At 45.7% G+C, this 18,904-nt stretch overlaps 1 protein-coding gene across 3 annotated transcripts in view; it reads right to left on the bottom strand.

Moving 5' to 3' along the window:
* Nucleotides 1-18,904, bottom strand: part of slc25a42 (solute carrier family 25 member 42) — a 76,168-nt gene that overhangs the window by 46,698 nt on the left and 10,566 nt on the right. The window contains exon 1 of one of the 3 annotated variants that reach the window (XM_068016063.1): nt 17,392-17,817. The exons of the other annotated variants lie outside the window; for them this stretch is intronic. The gene's annotated coding sequence lies outside the window, so the exon portion shown is untranslated. Of the gene's footprint in view, nt 1-17,391; nt 17,818-18,904 lie in introns of those variants that run through there. 3 annotated transcript variants of the gene reach the window in all.

Below are 18,904 nucleotides of genomic sequence, written 5' to 3'. Positions count from 1 at the left end.
CGTTCAGCACCATTCGCGACTCCTCAAATACTGAAGCAGTCCGTGTAGAAATGCAGCAAGTCCTGGACAATATCCAGGCTTGGGCTGAGAAGTGGCAAGTAACATTCACGCCACGCAAGTGCCAGGCAATGGCCATCTCCAACAAGAGAGAATCTAACCATCTCCCCTTGACAGTAACTCACCTCCTGACTCCCCAAAGCCTGTCCACCATCTACAAGGCACAAGTCAGGAGTGTGATGGAATACTCTCCACTTGCCTGGATGGGTGCAGCTCCAACAACACTCAAGAAGCTCGACACCATCCAGGACAAAGCAGCCCGCTTGATTGGCACCCCATCTACAAACATTCACTCCCTCCACCACCGATGCACAGTGGCAGCAGTGTGTACCATCTACAAGATGCACTGCAGCAATGCACCAAGGCTCCTTCGACAGCACCTTCCAAACCCGCGACCTCTACCAACTAGAAGGACAAGGGCAGCACATAAATGGGAACACCACCACCTGCAAGTTCCCCTCCAAGTCTCACACCATCCTGACTTGGAACTATATTGCCGCTCCTTCACAGTCGCTGGGTCCAAATCCTGGAACTCCCTTCCTAACAGCACTGTGGGTGTACCTACCCCACATGGACTGCAGCGGTTCAAGAAGGCAGCTCACCACCACCTTCTCAAGGGCAATTAGGGATGGGCAATAAATGCTGGCCTGGCCAGCGACGCCCACATCCCATGAATGAATAAAAAAAATACAAATGCAATGACTTAAATAATTGTCTGTGGCAAAGATTGCAAATTGTGCTGCAAACACGTAATGGAGAGCGTGAATTATAATCTCACCCAGAACCCAAGGACACAGACAGGCAGATAATTGTAGTCTTTTCCCTAAACTTCCAGATGTCTTTGTGCATCTGTCTGTTTGCATTTCTCAAACATCTCAAATATTTCAGAATTGTGAATTACACGGAGCCTTGTGTGGGTGAATGCAGCAGCCCTATGAGCACCATTAGATTCCATGAAACAAGATCAGCTGCTCCCACAGATCTGTAATGTTCACCTGAACCATTGGAACAGAGCGGTTTAACGTCTCTTCCAAAGGATCGTACCCTTGACAGTGCAGTACCCTCTCAATGTTGCAGATGTGTCAGTGCAGATTATTTAACACTCCAGTGCAGTTTGGAGGGAGTGTTGCACTGTTGGAGGGAGGAATGACGAGACAAAAGGACTTGCAGTCATATAGTACCTTTCACAACCCGGAGAAGTCACAAAAGCACCTTAAGCCAATGAAACACTTTTTGAAATGTAGTCACTGTTGTAGAATAGGAAATGCAGCAGCCAATTTATGCACAGTAAGGTTCCACAAACGGCAACATGATATTGACCAGATAATCTACTTTAAATCATGCTGGCTGAGGTATATTAGCCAGGACGCTGGGAAGAATTTCCCTCCTCCTCTTCAAAATAGTGCCATAGTATCTTTTATATTCACCCTAGGAGGCAGTCAGGGCCTCAGTTTGACATTAGTGCATAAGATTTTGAAATGTACTCGAGTCACAGCCCAAATGTGAGCAGACTATTCCTCCAGATCAGTCTCATTTCAGGCCAGCAAAACTAGCGAGACATAAACTCGAATCCTGGCACTGCCTCCGCCAAGAACTGTACTGTCCCTGATTTTGAGGCCAAAGTTTCACACCGTTTGATAAACCAGTCAATATGACAAACAGGACACTTCTGGACTCTGAACAGAATCCGAATATCTCAACTGAACAACAGCTAACTGGGCTGTTAAATATTGGAAGATGACTGGGATAAGGGCATGTTTATGATGTAAATAGCGAACTTGAACAAATCAAATTGTACTTTCATCAGACTTTGTGCCACTGAATTCAGTACTAGAAACTCAGACTAATGCAAGAAATAGTGATACATCAGGAAAAGGAGGGGAAACGAAGTCATATTTGTATTACAACTATCAAATCTCAGAACACTTCACATCCAAGAATTATGTATTGAATTGCAGTCACTCGTAGGCAAACTTAGCACCCACTTGGTTATAGCAAATGAGAATGACTAGTTAATTTGCTTTTCAATTTGCCGTTGATGAGCATCAGGTGAACTCCCTGCCCTTCTGTGCATAGAGTCACGTGGTCTTTCAAATCCATGTGAAGCAACCAACAGATTATTGGTTTAGCATCGTATCCTAAAGAGGGATCTGAACAGCTTGCATTTATTCACTACCTTTAATCGTAAAACATCCTAAGATGCTTCAAACCAGTGTTACAAAAAATTTCACACTGAGCCACATAATGAGACATTAGGACAGGTGAACAAAAGCTTGGTCAAAGAGGTAGGTTTTAAGGAACAGCTTAAAGGAGGAGAGACTAAGAGGTTCAGAGAGGAAATTACAGAGCTTAGGACCTCGGCATCTGAGGCGGAGTGATGAAAATCAGAGATGTGCAAGGGGCCAGATTTGGTGCAGTGCAGAGAATGCAGTACCCACCTCTTCAATATTGTTCTGGAGCATTAAAGATAAGATTGAAACTGCCTCCACCACTCTCAGGCAGTGTATTCCAGATCCTAACCATCACTGTGTAAAAAAAAGTTTTTTCGCATGTCACCATCGATTCTTTTGCCATTCACCTTAAATCAGGGCCTCTGGTTCTCAACCCTTCTGCCAATGGGAACAGTTTCTCTCAATCTACTCTGTCTGGACCCATGATCTTGAACACCTCTATAAAATCTCCTCGCCTTTCTTCTCTAAGGAAAACAACCCTAGCTTCTCCAATGTAGCAGCATAGCTGAAGTCGCTCATCTCTGGAACCATTCTCATAAATCTTTTCTGCATCTTCTCAAAAGCTGTCACATCCTTCCTTAAGTGCAGTGTCCAGGATGGAACACAATACTCCAGTTGAGGTCAAAATAGTACCTTATAAAAGTATAGCATAATTGCCTTGCTTTTGTACTCATTGCCTCTATTGATAAAACCCAGGATCTCATATGCCTTTTCAACCACTTTCTCAACCTGCCCTGCCACTTTGAGCGATTTGCCCACATATACCCCACAGGTCTTCCTGTTTCTGCACCCGTTGTAGCCTTTATTTTATATTGCCTCTCCTCATTCTTCCTATCAAAATGGATAGCTACACACTTCTCCGCGTTAAATTTCATTGCCACATGTCAGCCCATTCCACCAGCCTATCTAACTCCTCTTGAAGGCTATCACCATCCTCCTCACAGTTCACCATACTTCCAAGTTGTGTGCTTTCTGAAGATTTTGAAATTGCACTTTGTACACCCAAATCTGGGTCATCATTATGTCAAAAAAGTAGTGTCCTGGTACTGATCCCTGGGTACTCCGCTGTATACTTTTCTCCAGTCCAACAATAAGCATTCACCACTACACTGTTTTCTGTCCTTTAGCCAGTCTCGTATCCATGCTGCCACTGCCCGTTTTATCTCATGGACTTCAACTTTGCTGGCAAACCTATTATGCGGCACTTTATCAAATGCCTTTGAAAGTCCATATACTCCATATTAACTGCAATGCCCTCATCAACTCTCACTGTTACCCCATCAAAAAACTCAAATTAAACACAATTTACCTTTAACAAATCCATGTTGGCTTTCCTTAATTAATCCACACTTATCCAAGTGACTGTTAATTTTGTCCCAGATTATCAGTTCTAAAAGATTCTGCATCCCCGAGATCAAACTGACTGGTTTGTAGTTGTTGGGTTTATCCTAACACCCTTTTTTGAACAAGGGTGTAACATTTGCTATTCTCCAGTCCTCTGGCAACACCCCTGCATCCAAGGTGGATTGAAAGATTATGGCAAGTATCTCTGCAATTTCCTCCCTTACTTCCCTCAGTATCCTTGGATGCATCCCATACGGTCCTGGTGACATATCAACTTTAAGTACAGCCAGCCTTTTGAATACTTCCCTATCTCCATGCATAGAAGTGAACTCTGTCACCTATTTTTGGTAGGGTAGTTTGTGTGAATGATATGCTAATTTATTAGTGATAGTGGGTAACATCTGCAATGGCTTTCACGAACAGTGACTTGCTTTCTGTGGTTGGTGAATTGGATTCTGTTTGAGACTCAGCCTCAATACTGCAATGTGCACTTTCGGTTTCTATCCACATGAAAGAAAACCCAAGAGTGGAATCCCCGTCTTTGAAAATTTTTTGAAATCCTGACCCCACTGGTGAAGCCTGGCTGCCCACCTTTGAGATCATACCAAAGGTGGCCAAATAAGAGGCTACTTCTGGAAGCGGCATCCAATTAAGGTCGGGAGGCGGGAAAGGCACCCGGTTGGGCCAATGGGAGGGCCCACCAGGACAGAAAGTCAATAAGCTGTCAGAGAGAGATTTAAACTCAAATTTTCATGGCTATAATGGTTTAAGAGAAACACCTTCCCTGTCGCATGCACACACTGGTAAATCTGGCATCAGACTCCCAACCTGAAGAAAAACAGGAGTGACTGTACTATATTCCTATTAATAGATTTTCATTACAATTTGGTGCAATCAATTAGAATGCACTTAATATACAACCTCAGCTGGCAACTGAATGGATTAATTTTAATGGATTTCTGCTATTTGGCCCTGCAGTTCTGCTTCCATCTCAAATACCAATATTAGAGTCAAGTGATCCTTCCCGGTCAGACACTAGCACTTTTCACTGCCTCCAGCATTTTTTTGGAATGAATCATCGCTATGTTAATATCCTGAAATTCCCTACATTTCGCAAAGAAAAGACCTGCATTTCCGAAGCACTTTTTACAACCTCAGGAAGTCCAAAGAACTTCAGCAGCCAAGCTCTTGTAAAGTATAGTCACTGTTGTAATGCAAAAAACTTGGCAGCAAGGTCCCACAAACAAAATGAGAAATGACCAAATAAATGGTCTTTAAATATTTGTTTAGGACACTGAGGAGAACTCTACTGCGCTTCTTTGAATAGTGGCACGGGGTCTTCCAGATCACTTGAGAGGGGGCAAACAGAGCTGCAATTTAATGTTTCATCTGAAAAACAGCATCTCTAACAGTGCAGCAATCCCTCAGTGATGCACTGGAAGTGTCTGCCTAGATTTTTTGTGCTCATGTCCCTGGAGTCAGAAAGTTGTGGGTTCTCACTGAGCCACAGCTGGCACCACTGAGAGCACAAGGACTGCAATGGTTCAAAAAAAAGTCTCGCCGTCACCTACTCAGGACAACTGGGAATAGACAATAAATACAGACTTGTCAGTGGTAACCACAATGCAATAATAATGACAACACTCAGGCAGCAGCTAGCACTGTGTTTGGTAAGTGCAGAAGTTGCAGCACTTTATGCCATTCCAAAATGAACTACCCTGCTGATAAAGAAGTTCTCATATTCTGACAGAGTAGTGAGGATGTTCTATCCCAAATTTGGATGTAAAAAATCTCAGCAAGAGCTCCTGCTGTAATCCAACTGCACTTTGCATTAGGATCGTGGTTAACAGAATGACCATACCAGATAAATACAGAATCCATATTGTAATAATGAAAATACTCCGTTTACAGTGACTGAGGTTGTGGATTTTGTTCCCGTCAATCGTACAGCTCCAGCAATCACTTCATAGCATTCTAATGCTGCTGCTCCTGTCGAAATAAGGATCGCATCTGCAATGCTGCAGATAAGGCTAAATGTGAAAACATTAGAATGTCAGTAAGTTTGGCCAAACATCTGACTGGAGGAAAAAGAGGGCCCGAATGTTATCAGATAACTTTGAAGCTGGGTTCAACTCAATTTTTTTCTTTTCATTTTAAAAATTTGTTTTCAGAATGTGGGAAATATGGGCAGCAGGTGTGTGGGAGCACCATCACCTCCAAGTCACATACCATCCTGACGTGGATATACATTGGCTATTCCTTCTTAGTTGCTGGGTCAAAATCCTGGAACTCCCTCCCGAACAGCATTGTGGGTGTACCTTCACCGCACGGACCGCAGACTAATTCAGTTCATGAAGGCGGCTCGCCACCTTCTCAAGGGCAACAAGGGATAGGCAATAAATGCTGGCCTCACCAACAATGACCATATCCCTGAGAATGAATTTTTAAAAAATACTAGCAAAGACTTGTATAATGCCAAAGACAGCAAGAGCCTCACCATTTGATGGACACAGCCTTTGGTACACCATGAAAATGTATGAATTATCCCTCAGTGCACAAGAAATGAAATGCTTGCCACAGTTTTAGGTGCTGTCCGGGCTGTGGTACAGATGCAAAAGCAGCAAAACACACACTGCTACCTCATCGATGTACTCGTTTCTCCTGTATCATAGAAAGTTTATGGCACAAAAAGAGGCCACTCAGCCCATCGTGTCTGTGCCAGTCGAAAAATATTCCGTGGCGCAGTGGTTAGCACCGCAGCCTCACAGTTCCAGGGACCTGGGTTCAATTCCGGCAGACGACACTAAGATTGGTGGAGTAGCAGATAGTGAAGGGGACTGTCAGAGAATACAGCAGAATATAGATAGATTAGAGAGTTGGGCAGAGAAATGGCAGATGGAGTTCAATCAGGGCAAATGCGAGGTGATGCATTTTGGAAGATCCAATTCAAGAGTGAACTATACAGTAAATGGAAAAGTCCTGGGGAAAATTGATGTCCAGAGAGATTTGGGTGTTCAGGTCCACTGTTCCCTGAAGGTGGCAACGCAGGTAAATAGAGTGGTCAAGAAGGCATACGGCATGCTTTCCTTCATCGGACGGGGCATTGAGTACAAGAGTTGGAAGGTCATGTTACAGTTGTATAGGACTTTGGTTCGGCCACATTTGGAATACTGCGTACAGTTCTGGTCGCCACATTATCAAAAGGATGTGGATGCTTTGGAGAGGGTGCAGAGGAGGTTCACCAGGATGTTGCCTGGTATGGAGGGCGCTAGCTATGAAGAGAGGTTGAGTAGATTAGGATTATTTTCATTAGAAAGACGGAGGTTGAGGGGGGACCTGATTGAGGTGTACAAAATCATGAGAGGTATAGACAGGGTGGACAGCAAGAGGCTTTTTCCCAGAGTGGGGGTTTCAATTACTAGAGGACACGAGTTCAAAGTGAAAGGGGAAATGTTTAGGGGGGATATGCGTGGAAAGTTCTTTACGCAGAGGGTGGTGGGCACCTGGAACGCGTTGCCAGCGGAGGTGGTAGACGCGGGCACGATGGAGTCTTTTAAGATGTATCCAGACAGATACATGAATGGGCAGGAAGAAAAGAGATACAGAACCTTAGAAAATAGGCGACATGTTTAGAGAGAGGATCTGGATCGGCGCAGGCTTGGAGGGCCGAAGGGCCTGTTCCTGTGCTGTAATTATCTTTGTTCTTTGTACTGCCTGTGTGGAGTTTGCAAGTTCTCCCTGTGTCTGCGTGGGTTTTCTCCGGCTGCTCCGGTTTCCTCCCACAAGCCAAAAGACTTGCAGGTTGGTAGGTAAATTGGCCATTATAAATTGTCACTAGTATAGGTAGGTGGTAGGGAAATATAGGGACAGGTGGGGATGTTTGTTAGGAATATGGGATTAGTGTAGGATTAGTATAAATGGGTGGTTGATGTTCGGCACAGACTCGGTGGGCCGAAGGGCCTGTTTCAGTGCTGTATCTCTAATCTAATCTATTCTAATCCCACCTTCCAGCATTTGGTCCGTAGCCCTACAAAATACAGCACTTGAGGTGCATATCCAGATTCCTTTTGAATGAGTTGAGGGTTTCTGCCTCAACTAGCCTTTCAGGCAATGAGTTCCAGACCCCCACCACCCTCTGAGTGAAAAAGCTTTTCCTCATCTCCCCACTAATCTTTCTACCAATCACTTTAAATCATTGTCCTCTCGTCACTGACCTCTCTAAGATAAATAGGCCCTTCACCTACACTCTATCCAGGCCCCTCAAAACTTTGCACATTTCAATCAGATCTTCCCTCAGCCTTCTCTGTTCCAAGGAGAACAACCCCAGCCTATCCTGAAGATGGGTTGGGGTTTTTGAATAACTTGAAGATAGACAAGTCTCCCGGGCCTGACGGGGTATATCCAAGGATGTTATGGGAAGCAAGGGATGAAATTGCAGAGCCGCTGGCAATGATCTTTTCATCTTCTCTGCTGACGGGGGTGGTACCAGGTGATTGGAGGGTGGCAAATGTTGTGCCCCTGTTCAAGAAAGGGAATAGGAACAACCCTGGGAATTACAGGCCAGTTAGTCTTACTTCGGTGGTAGGCAAGTTGATGGAAAAGGTGCTGAGGGATAGGATTTCTGAGCATCTGGAAAGACACTGCTTGATTCGGGACAGTCAGCACGGTTTTGTGAGGGGTAGGTCTTGCCTCACAAGCCTGATTGAATTCTTTGAGCAGGTGACCAAGCAAGTGGATGAGGGTAAACCAGTGGATGTGGTGTACATGGATTTTAGTAAGGCATTTGATAAGGTCCCCCATGGTAGACTTATGGAGAAAGTCAGGAGGCATGGGATAGTGGGGAATGTGGCCAGTTGGATTAAGAATTGGCTAACTGATAGAAGGCAGAGAGTGGTCTTAGATGGTAAATACTCAGCCTGGAGCCCAGTTACCAGTGGCGTGCCGCAGGGATCAGTTCTGGGTCCTCTCCTGTTTGTGATTTTTATTAACGACTTGGATGAGGAAGTCGAAGGGTGGGTCAGTAAATTTGCAGATGATACAAAGGTTGGTGGAGTTGTGGATACCGAGGAGGGCTATTGTCGTCTGCAAAGGGACTTGGATAGGTTGCAGTGCTGGGCTGAAAAGTGGCAGATGGAGTTTAACCCTGAAAAGTGTGAGGTCGTCCATTTTGGAAGGACAAACATGAATGCAAAATACTGGGTTAACGGTAGGGTTCTTGGGCATGTGGAGGAGCAGAGAGACCTTGGGGTCTATGTGCATAGATCATTGAAAGTTGCAACTCAAGTGGATAGGGCTGTGAAGAAGGCATATGGGGTGTTAGCGTTCATTAGCAGAGGGATTGAATTTAAGAGCCGTGAGGTGATGATGCAGCTGTACAGGACCTTGGTAAGGCCTCATTTGGAGTACTGTGTGCAGTTCTGGTCGCCTCATTTTAGGAAGGATGTGGAAGCCTTGGAGAGGGTGCAGAGGAGATTTACCAGGATGTTGCCTGGAATGGAGAATAAGTCTTACGAGGAAAGGCTGAACATTCTAGGCCTCTTCTCATTAGAAAGGAGAAGGATGAGGGGTGACATGATAGAGGTTTATAAGATGATCAGGGGAATAGATAGGGTAGACAGTCAGAAACTTTTTCCCCGGGTGGAGCAAAGCGTTACAAGGGGTCATAAATTTAAGGTGAAGGGTGGGAGATATAAGGGGGATGTCAGGGGAAGGTTCTTTACCCAGAGAGTGGTCGAGGCATGGAATGCCTTGCCCGGGGAAGTTGTTGAGTCAGAAACTTTAGGGACTTTCAAAAGGCTTTTGGATAGGTATATGGATAAAGGAGAATGATGGGGTATAGATTAAATTGTCCTTGACAGAGGACAAAGGATCGGCACAACATTGTGGGCCGAAGGGCCTGTTCTGTGCTGTATGTTCTATGTTCTATGTTCTATCCAATCTTTCCTCATAGCTGCACTTTTCCAGTCCCAATGACATCCACGTAAATCTCCTCTGTAACCTCTCTAGTGCAATTACATCCTTTCTGTAATGAGGTGACCAGAACTGCACACAGTACTCAAGCTGTGGCCTAACCAATGATTTATATAGTTCCAGCATAACCTCCATGCTCTTATATTCTATACCTCAGCTAATAAAGGAAAGGATTCCATGCGCCTTCTTAACCACCTTATTGATCTGTGGACATTCACTCAAAGGTCCCTCACTTCCTCTACACCTCTCAGTAGTTTCCCATTAATTGTGTATTCCTTTGCCTTGTTTGACCGCCCCAAAGGCATCACCTCACACTTCTCCAGGTTGAATTCCATTTGCCACTTTTCTGCTCATCTGACCAGACCATCAATAGCTTCCTGCAGCCGTCCTCCTTGCTATCTACCACATGGCCAATCTTTGTGTCGTTTGCAAACTTCTTGATCATATCCCCCCCCCACATTTACATCCAAATCGTTAATATATACCACAAAAAGCAAGGGGCCAATAATAAGCCCTGCGGAGCGCCACTGGAAACAGCCTTCTGGTCGCACAAACACCCATTAACAATTACTCTTTGATCCCTGCCACTGAACCAATTTTGTATCCACCTTGCTGCATTTCCCTGGATCCCATGGGATTTTATTTTTTTAACCAGTCTGCCACATGTGACCTTGTCAAAAGCCTTGCTAAAATCCATGTAGACCACATCAACTGCACTACCCTCATCTATCTTCCTTGTTACTTCTTCAAAAAATTCTATCAAGTTGGGCAGACAAGATCTTCCCTTAACAAATCCATGCAGACTATTCTTGATTAATCTGTGCCTTTCTCAGTGACAGTTTACCCAGTCTCAGAATAGATTCCAATAATTTGCCCACTACTGAGGTTAGACTGACTGGCTGGCCTGTAATTATTCGGTCGATCCCTCACTCCCTTCTTAAACAGAGGTACAACGTTAGCAGCCCTCCAGCACCACACCTGTATCCAGTGAGGATTGGAAAATGATAGACAGACCTTCCGCTATTTCCTCTCTTGCATCTTTTAACAGCCTGGGGTACATTTCATCCGGCCCTGGTGATTTATCAACTTTCAAGGATGGTAATCCCATTAATACGTCCTCTTTCTCCCTATGCTGATCACAACCAATACTTCACACCCCTCATCCTTAATATCTGCATTGTCCCCCTCTTTTGTGAAGACAGATGCAAAGTAATCATTAAGAACAATACCACCTCGGGTTTGCCTCGTTGCCCAACATGACTGTTTTTACAATACAGTGGATAGCTAGGCCACTTTAGCAGGCATCATCAACCTGGCAGATTCCCTTCCCTGAAGAGCAGTGAACTTTCTCCCTGCTGCCAACCCACAAATTATCAGCTTTATTGAATTTAATTTTGCAACTTGACATTGTGGGGGTTTGAATCCACAGCCTCGACACTTTTCTTACCCTTTTTTTAAAAACCAAGCATCTAAATGCAGAACAGGTTTTGGTGCAACAATATCATTGAGAAAGTCAAGTACTGTAGATTATTTAAATTACATAAAATCAAATTGCATGGTATTTATCTCATTCTTGGTTGTGGGAGCTTGCTGAGCATAAATTGGCTGCCGTGCTTGCTGCATTGCAACAGCGGCCACATTTCAAAAGTATTTCATTGGCTGTGAAATGCTTTAGGACATTCTGTAGTTGTGAAAGACGCTATAAAAATGCAAGTTTTGTCTTTACCTCACTCTAAGTATTGTTAAGTCCTGAGTAGTCACATCGTGGATTTCTGAATATATACACAGCCACAGGTGCATCTGTAGGCAGAGTGCAGCATGTGTTTCATCATAGAAATAGGAGGAGTAGTCCATTCAGCCCATCGAGTCTGCTCCACCAAACAGATCATGGCTGATCATCTACCTCTGTGCCATTTTTCCCCACTATCCCCATATTTCTTGTTGTCATTAGCATCCAGATATCTATCGATTTCTGTATTGAACATGCTCAACAACTGAGCTTCCACAGTCCTCTGGGGGTAGAGAATTCCAAAGATTCACCACCCTCTGAGTAAAGAACTTCCTCCTCATCTCAGTCTTAAATGGTCTGGCCCTTATTCTGAGACTGTGTTCCCTTGTTCTAGACTAACAGCCAGAGGAAACATCCTATCCGCCCGTCACGCCCTGTAAGAATTTTGTAGGTTCCAATGAGATCACTTCTCATTCTTCGAAACTCTAGAGAATACAGTCCCTGTTTCTGCAATCTCTCCTCATAAGACAATCCCGCCATCCCAGGGATTAGTCCAGTGAATCTCTGTTGCACTCCCTCTATGGCAAGTATATCCTTCCTTAGATAAGGAGACCAAAATTGTACACAATACACCAGGTGTCATCTCACCAATGTTTTAGACAAATGAAGTTATACATCTTTACTCCAGTACTCAAATCCCCTTGCAATGAAGGCCAACATAACATCCGCCTTCTTAATCGCTTGCTGCACCTGCATACTAGCTTTTAGTGACTCATGAACAGGGACACCCAGGTATTTTTAGACATAGAAGAACAAAGAACAAAGAACAGTACAGCACAGGAACAGGCCATTCGGCCCTCCAAGCCTGCGCCGATCTTGATGCCTGCCTAAACCAAAACCTTCTGCACTTCCGGGGTCCGTATCCCTCTATTCCCATCCTATTCATGTATTTGTCAAGATGCCTCTTAAACGTCTCTATGGTACCTGCTTCCACCACCTCCCCCGGCAACAAGTTCCAGGCACTCACCACCCTCTGTGTAAAGAACTTGCCTCGCACATCCCCTCTAAACTTTGCCCCTCTCACCTTAAACCTATGTCCCCTAGTAACTGACTCTTCCACCCTGGGAAAAAGCTTCTGACTATCCACTCTGTCCATGCCACTTATAACTTTGTAAACCTCTATCATGTCGCTACTCCACCTCCGTCGTTCCAGTGAAAACAATCCGAGTTTTTCCAACCTCTACTCATAGCTAATGCCCTCCAGACCAGGCAACATCCTGGTAAACCTCTTCTGTACCCTCTCCAAAGCCTCCACATCCTTCTGGTAGTGTGGCGACCAGAATTGCACGCAATATTCTAAGTGTGGCCTAACTAAAGTTCTGTACAGCTGCAGCATAACTTGCCTATTTTTATACTCTATGCCCTGACCGATGAAGGCAAGCATGCCGTATGCCTTCTTGACTACCTTATCCACCTGCGTTGCCACTTTGTGACCTGTGGACCTGTACGCCCAGATCTCTCTGCCTGTCAATACTCCTAAGGGTTCTGCCATTTACTGTATACTTCCCACCTGCATCAGACCTTCCAAAATGCATTACCTCACATTTGTCCGAATTAAACTCCATCAACACTTCCCAACCACTCACCATAGAAGAATTACTCTGCCCTTCTGTTTTTTCTACCAAAGTGGATCACTTCACACTTATTCACACTATATTCCATCTGCCACGTTCTTTCTTGCCCATTCACTTAGCCTGTCCAAATCCCCTTGAAGCCTCCTTGCATCCTCCTCACAACTTACACTCTCTTCTAGTTTTGTGTCATCCGCAAATTTGTAAATATTACAATTGGTCCCCATATTCAAGTCATTTATATGGATTGTAAATAGCTGTGGCCCAAGCACTGATCCTTGTGGTACCCCACTCGTAACAGCCTGCCATCCTGAGAATGACCCAGTTATTCCTACTCTCTGCTTTCTGTCTGTTAACCAATTCTCAATCCATTGCAGTATATGACCCCCCAATTACACGTGCTCTAATTTTGTTTACTAATCTCATGTGTGGGACCTAATCAAAATCCTTCTGAACATCCAAATACACAACATCAACAGTTCTTCTTTACCTATGCTACAAGTATCAAAATTGTATCCCACTCTTCAATTGGCTGGCCAGACAATCCTGCAGCTGAGGCCAAGCGCCACACCCTACCCCTGACCAGCTACCAGGAAGCATCACAAAACACTCAGGCAAGACTTTCTTGTGCTCCTTCCTCACTTGGAACTGGGCAAAATTTGGTTTTGCAATCACCCAAGCTTTCACCTGTGTCAGGAACCCCCACCCCCCCACATGATTTTGCCACATGAACAGTAAAACTTAAAATTGCAAGCCCCTGACTGGAAAGACATTTGCATAGTAACAGACAGTGTTGAAACAATGAGGAACCCAGTCCCTGCCCCAATACACAGAAGAGATCTGGTCAAACTAGTCAGTCACATGACCACCTGCTGGCCAACTAGGAATGTTTTAAATTGGAAAAACAGAATTTGAACTCAGTGCCATGTGCTCCTGGTTGGAACAGAACCTCCTCTCCAGTCCTGCCTGTCTCCATCTCTTTCCCACAGAACTGAATCTTGTGAAAACATGTGAACCTCAAAGAGAGAAAAGTCTTCTATGTGAACAAGGTTTAAGAAGAACACTGGGCTCTGACAAACAGCAAGCCTACCTACAATCAAGTGAGCTCAAAGTGCAGTAAACAAAAAACTCTTCTGATATTGCCTCAAATCCCTCTACTATATTTTCCTCTCCTCTTTTCGGTCCCTATTTGCATGTGTGTATCGCATATGCATGCTAGCGTGGGTGTGTCGTATATCTGTAGCTGTTAACCGTATTACAGTTTAAGTTGAAATAAAATTTCATCTTTCTTCTTTAAACCTCAGAAAACCTGTGTGAATTGGTTTCTCGGTCTCATAATTGAAAAGCTGTGAAAAAGGATCCACAAAGGAGGAGCTCAAAACACTGTTTTAAAAAAAAAACCCAGTTACAATAAGACCAGGTGAAGACAGTAACAGACCCCTAGACACCTTTCTCACCTGGTTGTTAACACCTGTTTTCGCTCCGGCACTCACCACTAGAACTTCAAAGTCTCCCCACACCAAACCCAATATATCTATTCTCAAACAAATGTGAGCATCACACATTAAACTCCATTCAAAAGCGGCAGAACCCAAAGACAACAGAACCAGTCACTAACCTGCCAACAAAATACACTTTAAAGTGCACAGTGTGGCTTTCGTGCAGAGAGATCGACCGTTGACATGCTGTTCTCCCTTCGTCAGATACAGGAGAAATGCCGTGAAGAACAGATGCCCCTCTACATTGCTTTCATTGATCTCACCAAAGCCTTTGACCTCGTCAGCAGACGTGGTCTCTTCAGACTACTAGAAAAGATTGGATGCCCACCAAAGCTACTAAGTATCATCACCTCATTCCATGACAATATGAAAGGCACAATTCAACATGGTCGCTCCTCATCAGAGCCCTTTCCTATCCTGAGTGGCGTGAAACAGGGCTGTGTTCTCGCACCCAAACTTTTTGGGATTTTCTTCTCCCTGCTGCTTTCACATGCGTTCAAGTCCTCTGAAGAAGGAATTTTCCTCCACACAAGATCAGATGGCAGGTTGTTCAACCTTGCCCGAAAGAGCGAAGTCCAAAGTACGGAAAGTCCTCATCAGGGAACTCCTCTTTGCTGACGATGCTGCTTTAACATCTCACACTGAAGAGTGCCTGCAGAGTCTCATCGACAGGTTTACGGCTGCCTGCAATGAATTTGGCCTAACCATCAGCCTCAAGAAAACTAACATCATGGGGCAGGACGTCAGAAATGCTCCATCCATCAATATTGGCGACCACACTCTGGAAGTGGTTCAAGAGTTCACCTACCTAGGCTCAACTATCACCAGTAACCTGTCGCTAGATGCAGAAATCAACAAGTGCATGGGAAAGGCTTCCACTGCTATGTCCAGACTGGCCAAGAGAGTGTGGGAAAATGGCGCACTAACATGGAACACAAAAGTCCGAGTGTATCAGTCAGGCCTGTGTCCTCAGTACCTTGCTTTATGGCAGTGAGGCCTGGACAATGTATGTCAGCCAAGAGCGACGTCTCAATTCATTCCATCTTCGCTGCCTCCAGAGAATACTTGGCATCAGGTGGCAGGACCGTACCTCCAACACAGAAGTCCTCGAGGCGGCCAACATCCCCAGCTTGTACACACCACTGAGTCAGCGGCGCTTGAGATGGCTTGGCCATGTGAGCCGCATGGAAGATGGCAGGATCCCCAAAGACACATTGTACAGCGAGCTCGCCACTGGTATTAGACCCACCGGCCGTCCATGTCTCCGCTTTAAAGACGTCTGCAAACGCGACATGAAATCCTGTGACATTGATCACAAGTCGTGGGAGTCAGTTGCCAGCGTTCGCCAGAGCTGGCGGGCAGCCATAAAGACAGGCTAAAGTGTGGCGAGTCAAAGAGACTTAGTAGTTGGCAGGAAAAAAGACAGAGGCGCAAGGGGAGAGCCAACTGTGTAACAGCCCCGACAAACAAATTTCTCTGCAGCACCTGTGGAAGAGCCTGTCACTCTAGAATTGGCCTTTATAGCCACTCCAGGCGCTGCTTCACAAACCACTGACCACCTCCAGGCGCTTATCCATTGTCCCTCGAGATAAGGAGGCCAAAGAAGAAACTATTAGCATGCACACAGGTATGTGCTAAGGACAGGCTATCAAAACTCTACATGATGATTCTTATAGAATGAGGCTCAGCAAAGGGAATATACATTTGTGTTAAAATGCAATAGTTCACTGATAGACATTCCCACAGTCACAGTTCGGTTGATTATCTTTCTAATCAGGTTCTTGCAACTTCACATACTGTTACTTGACTAGATGGCTAGAGTGTGATGCAGAAAGATGACAACAGCGCGGGTTCAATCCCCGTACAGGCTGTGGTAGTTCATGGAGGCCTGCCTGCCCACCTTGTCCCATGCTTGAGCAGTGGTGACCCTCAAGCTATACATTACCAACTGTCTCTCTCTAATGGGGAGGGATGCCTCTGGGTCTACGGCTAGAACAACATTAGTACTAAGCATTTTTAAATGATGATAGGCTGTCACAAGCAAAATATGCAACAGAATTGTCCATAAACTTGCATCATGAGCAGAAAAAGACTCCTGTAACTCAAAGGTGACCCTATCATACAAGTCTGGTTATGATGTCATTAAAACCTTTTGTCAGAAAGATGAGACGTCTGCAATCTGTCTGAAGTATCTACAGACCTTCATAGGAACATAGGAAATAGGAACTCAGAGAAAGGATGTCATCAGAAATAAAACACACACAATTGCATTTTCTTCAAAAGGACAGACACGTGATTGCTACATTAAAAAAACAAATCCCTAAAATTTTTTAAAAAGCAAAATGCTGAAATCTAAAAAGTAGGATCAACATGCCAGGCATGTTGAGCAAGTCCAGTATGTTCTTATATTGTTGCACTCTCGTTGAAATAAAACTGAAATCCTTAAAATCTCAAATATCAAACTATTCCCAGAACTGCATTAGCACATATCTGAATTACAGCAAAGTCAGGAGCTGCCTGTGAAAAAGGCAACATTTTGGAATATGTCCTAACCAGACAAAAACAAAAATTAGCTGCAGAAATCCAAAACCAAAAACAGAAAATAGTAAGAATTTATAACAGGTCTATCAGAATCTGGAAAGGACAGGCTGAGGGGGAGAGCCTGGGGCTGTAGGACAGGACAGGCTGAGGGGGAGATCCCAGGGGTGCAATTCAGCAGTTCTGAATCACAGTCTCACCTCAAAATACTAAGCTCTATTTTCTCTCCACAGATGCCAGCAGTCCCTCTTAAGAGGCCACCAGGGTTACTTCCCACTCACTGTATGTATTTATTCAATCTGTTAAACATCAAACTGAACACAGAAAATACAGTTTGACATTTTTATCAGTTAGACTGCAGAATCTAGTTGACATATTTCCACTGGACTTACCTTAGTCCAAGTGGTCTCCCAATTGATCTTTTGCAAACCAGGCTAAATGTTGTCCTTGTTTAGCCCTGTTTGTCCCCGTATATTTCAGCTCTCCTGGCTCAGTCTATCATCCTGATCTCAATACTCTAACTCACTCTGCCTCAAGTTACTCCTCACACTCACAATGCTCTGTTCTAACTGGCCACACCAGCCCTCCTTCACCCCACTCTGGCCTGCCACAGACCCCTTTCACTCTGCCAGTCCCTACCTCACGATGCTCTACCCTTGTCTGTCACTTCCTCAGTGTGTACTGCTCCTCATCCTGGGTGTTTCTCACTGTATCCTGCCCCTCCCTCGCTCCATGTCTGTACTGCTCCACAACAAACTCAACCTGGCCTGCCCTTCCCCTAGTCTAGCTTGACCTAGGCCCCCACCACTCTTACCCTGGCCCTCCCTCTGTTTCCCCCCTGGCCTGGTCCTCCCTCTGCTTCCCCCCTGGCCCTGGCCTGGTCCTCCCCCTCAGTTCCCCTAATCTAACCTCAGATACCACCCCACCTCGGCTCCCTCACTCTGCCTCCCCTTCAGCCTGTCCTGCACACCCAGGATCTCCCCCTCAGCCTGTCCTGCACCCCCGGGATCTCCCCTTCAGCCTGGCCTGTCCTGTCCTGTCCCCCCGGGCTCTCCCCCCTCAGCCCGTCTTATCCCCCCGGGCTCTCCCCCCTCAGCCCGTCCTGTCCACCCGGGCTCTCCCCCCCTCGGCCTGTCTTGTCCTCCTGGGCTCTCCCCCTCGGCCTGTCTTGTCCTGCACCCCCGGGCTTTCCCCCACAGCCTGTCCTGTCCCCCTCCCCTTCTCAGCCTGTCCTGACTTCCGCCCCTTCCCCCCCCCACCCCCCTGCCCCCGGCCTGTCCTGACCCCCCGGGCTCTCCCCCTCGGCCTCTGCTGATTTGACCCCCCCGGGCTCTCCTTCTCGGCCTGCGCTGTCCTGGCCCCCCGGGCTCTCCCCCCTCGGCCTGCGCTGTCTTAACCCCTTCGTGCTCTCTCACCAAGCTTAGCTGACTGTAAACTGCAAGCTGAAGCAGGGATTGTGGGATACTGGAGGACCCGGCTAGGAGGTTCGCGCGCCTGTGTGAACAGCCAGCTACCACCGGCAGCGCGAGCACTTGCCCCGCCCCCACTTCCCCAAGCAATAATCCGATAGGTCCAAGGAGAGCGTTCAGCAAGTGGTTATAACAGAAGCGCGTTTGATTGGTTGGTGCTCAGAAGGATCGTCACAGCGATTGCCGGCAATCTCACCCAATCAAACATCTCTATTGGATGGCAGGACGTTTATGAGGTGGGAATCCACATGATGGACGCGGCCATAAACCAAACATTATGCGCCATGCTGATTACGTACGCGATGTAAACATTAGGTAGACCAATCAGGAAAAGGAAGCAGAGCCGTCGATGAGGCAAGGGAGACCATCTGTAAGTAACATTTTTTGCGAGGCGAAGATAACAATCGACTAAATAAAAGAAAACAATCGACTAAAT

This window comes from Heterodontus francisci, chromosome 36 (assembly GCF_036365525.1).
Source record: "Heterodontus francisci isolate sHetFra1 chromosome 36, sHetFra1.hap1, whole genome shotgun sequence".
NCBI classification, from domain to species: domain Eukaryota; kingdom Metazoa; phylum Chordata; class Chondrichthyes; order Heterodontiformes; family Heterodontidae; genus Heterodontus; species Heterodontus francisci.
The sequence above is the reverse complement of the archived record's forward strand: the minus strand, read 5'-3'. Positions and strand labels throughout refer to the sequence as shown.